This window comes from Elephas maximus, chromosome 9 (genome assembly GCF_024166365.1).
Source record: "Elephas maximus indicus isolate mEleMax1 chromosome 9, mEleMax1 primary haplotype, whole genome shotgun sequence".
Lineage (NCBI taxonomy): Eukaryota > Metazoa > Chordata > Mammalia > Proboscidea > Elephantidae > Elephas > Elephas maximus.
In genome coordinates this window covers 15,586,137-15,589,933 of record NC_064827.1, presented here as the reverse complement: position 1 = coordinate 15,589,933, position 3,797 = coordinate 15,586,137, and positions in this window count along the sequence as shown.

Here is a 3,797-nt window from a genome sequence, read left to right as displayed (position 1 = left end):
AACTGATTTAACTGGTTACCGCTGGTTTAGGTGAAAGCTGGTGAGAGCTAAGGATTTGCTTTGAAGGCATATCCTGTAAATATTGCTAAACACTGTATTTCCCGTTTTATGCTTCCAGAAATTTACCATCAAAGATTTCCCTTCAAGCTGCCTCAGCAATATTAACAATTGTTTCCAGTTATGGAAACAGAAGCCTGGGGAATTTAACCTGCCCCAAACCACCGGCAAATTAAAACAGAGGCAAGAGAAGCAGAGTCCTCTGCATTTTCTTTCTGGTTTCTCCCAGCTTTCCTCTCCCCTCACAGGCTTGCTCAGCCTGAGTCTCCACCTGAGAGGTGTGGACCTTCTGGTGGAGCAATCGCTGAGGTTGGAAGGCTGGGATGATCCAGAAGCCTTCAGCCTGGGAGTGGTGTCTGAGCATAGCCCTGGGTTGCTGGAAGAAACAGAGATGGCTGTAAAAAAGATCTGAGGAAGAAAGGTGCAAGTCCTTTCTACCCTGGCCTGCTTCACTCTCATCTTCTGTCCTCCCCTTTTGCCCATTCATTCAACCACTCAGTTATTTAAAGTATATGTTGAGCACCTGCTTTTACCAGGCCCTGATATCTGCATTTTCCTTGCACCCAGAGGGCTTTCTGTATACTTTCAGATCTCCTGAGAGACCCTGGCCTTTCCCCAGCACCCCTAAACCCATTGCCATTGGGTCAATTCCAACTCATAGTGACCCTATAGGTCAGAGCAGAACCGCCCCCTAGGGTTCCCAAGGCTGTAATCTTTACGGAAGCAGACTGTCACATCTTTTTGCCACAGAGCGGCTGGTGGGTCTGAACCACTGACCTTTTGGTTAGCAGCTGAGCACTTAACCACTGCACCACCAGGGCTCCCTGATACCCTGAAAGCCGTTCTTTTTCCTATACTGAATCTTCTGCCTCCCCAGCCCCAGGCAGCTCATCGGAAGAGCAGGATGTTGAAGCTGGAAAGCTCTGGGCTTTCTAATTTCTGCCCAGCCCTCAGGATGTGGGCGTCATGGATTGAATTATGTTCCCCCCAGAGTGTGTGTATCAGTTGGGCTGGGCCATGATTCCTGGTATTGTGTAATTTTCCTATATGTTGTAAATCCTGCCTCTATGATGTTAATGAGGGTGGATGGGTGGCAGTTGTATTACTGAGGCAGGACTCAACCTGTAAGACTGGGTCGTGTCTTGAGGCAATCTCTTGAGATACAACAGAGAGAAGTGAGCAGAGAGACAGGGGGACCTCATACCACCAAGAAAGCAGTGCTGAGAGCACAGCATGTCCTTTGGACCTGAGGTCCCTGTGCCTAAGAAGCTCCTCCACCAGGGGAAGATTGATGAGAAGGCAGACAGTGAGAGAAAGCCTTCCCCTGGGGCTGACACCCTGAATTTGGACGTGTAGCCTACTTTACTGTGAGAAAATAAAATTCTCTTTGTAAAAGCCATCCACCTGTGGTATTTCTGTTATAGCAGCAGTAGAGACCTCGGGTTTCCCTGATTCTTTGTCTCCGGGGAGAATCCTGCCGGGGGAGGGGCGGGGGGAGGACCCAGGTTCATTTAGGGCTTCAGTGCCTGTAACCCAAACCCGCTGCTGTGAGTCGATTCCGACTCATAACAACCCTATAGGACACAGTAGAACTGCCCCACAGAGTTTCCAAGGAGCGCCTGGCAGATTTGAACTGCTGACCTTTTGGCTAGCAGCCGTAGCACTTAACCACTATGCCTCTAGGGTTTCCAATTGCCATCAAGTCGATTCGGACTCATGGTGACCCTATGGCATGTCAGAGTAGAACTGTGCTCCACAGGGTTTTCAATGGCTGATTTTTCAGAAGTCAATCTCCAGGCCTTTCTTCCAAGGTGCCTCTGGGTGGACTCAAACCTGCATCCTTTCGGTTAATAGTCGAGTGCATTATCTTTTTGCTGCACCTGTGGAAGATCATTACTGACCTGGCTGAGTCAAGGACTGTCGTTGGTGAGCCATTGAGATCAGAGCTGGGGATTTATCTCTACTAAGAGTTGGCAGTTTTCCCCCCAAAGAGGATTAGGTTGATGAGTAAGTTTGAGGTGCACAGAGGGAGCTTTTGTTGGGGAAGGAATAAAAAGAGAAATAACACTATTTCCCCAAACTCTTTCTGGGAAATCAGCACAGGAAACCCTTAATTAAGTTGTCATTTGATCATCAATCTGTGATAAAAGTCATTGTTACCACAAAACAGGGCCACAGAGGAAAGGCCCAGAGGGTGGTATGGTGGTGCCTCTTTTAGTTTTCAAATTAAATCCTGCAAGAAGACTACACAAAACTGGATTCGGATGCTCGCCACAAGTCGTTGGCTCTGCTTGTGTGTCCTCCTTCCAGCGCTTTCCACGCTGGTATCTGGTTCCCCTGAAAGTGGGGGTGCAGGAGCAGGAGACAGGAAAAGCATGGAAAAACATGCAGATATCTAAGTCTGACCCTAATGCCAAGAGGTGGCGCAGTGGTTAAGCACTTGGCTGCTAACCGAAAGGTCGGCAGTGTGAACCTACCAGCTGCTTCACGGGAGAAAGATGTGTCAATCTGCTTCCTTAAAGATTACGGTCTTGGAAACCTATGGGGCATTTCTACTCTGTCCTATAGGGTCGCTATGAGAATCGATTTGACAGCAATGGGTACCCTAATGCCCACCACCCATCTGTCAATGTGTCATACTATGGCTGGTTACATATTGTTGTGATGCTGGAAGCTATGGCACCGATAATTCAAATACCAACAGGCTCACCCGTGGTGGATAGGTTTCAGTGAAGCTTTCAGACAAAGACTAGGAAGAAAGGCCAGGTGATCTACTTCTGAAAATTAGCCAATGAAAACCCTATGGATCACAACAAAATATTGTTTAATATAGTGCTGGAAGATGAGCCCCCCATGTTGGAAGCACTCAAAATACACAGTGGCTGCCACAATGGATGCAAACATTCCAATGACCCTAAAGATGGCGCAGAACTGGGCAACGCTTTAGTCTGTCACACATGGGGTCACCATGAGTAGGAACTGACACTGTCAACTAACAACAGCAACCCCAACGCCACCATAGGCAACTTTAATCTTTGAGATGATAGTAATCTTATCAAAAATAACAGTCTTACTCAGAGTTCCACAGCAATCTTTGGGAAGATAACCTAGCCCTCCTGATCTCCATTTCCTTCAAAAGTCTGCGGTAATTAAAGACAGCTTTAAGCAGGCCTGTAGGTCACCTGCAAACCCTGGTGGCATAGTGGTTAAGTGCTACAGCCACTAACCAAGAGGTCAGCAGTTCAAACCCGCCAGGCGTTCCTTGGAAACTCTGTGGGGCAGTCCTACTCTGTTGTATAGGGTCGCTATGAGTTGGAATCGACTCGACAGTAGCGGGTTTGGTTTTTGGTTTTTTGGTGGGTCACCTGCTTGAGGAAAAAAAAAATTAGACATAAATAAAGAGAAGGAGGAAAGAAATAATTTGCAATTAATAGGTGGAAACCACATTGAGAATTTCCTCCTTTCTGGCTTGTTCAGGTACCTTTTGTACAAGTCCACACGTGTCCTACAGACTTGATGATGAATAGGCAAATAGGGAAATTACCAAAATAAGTACGAAAGGAGATGAGAGGCAACTGCTTACTATGGAGGAATGTGCTGGATGTCACTCTCCGGGCCTTTCCGCTGTTGCTCTGTTTTTTGATAACAATGACTTTTTACTGCAGATTGATGATCAAACTACACAACCTTAAGGGTTTTCTGTGCTGATTTCCAGAAACATTTTGGGGAAATAGTGTTAT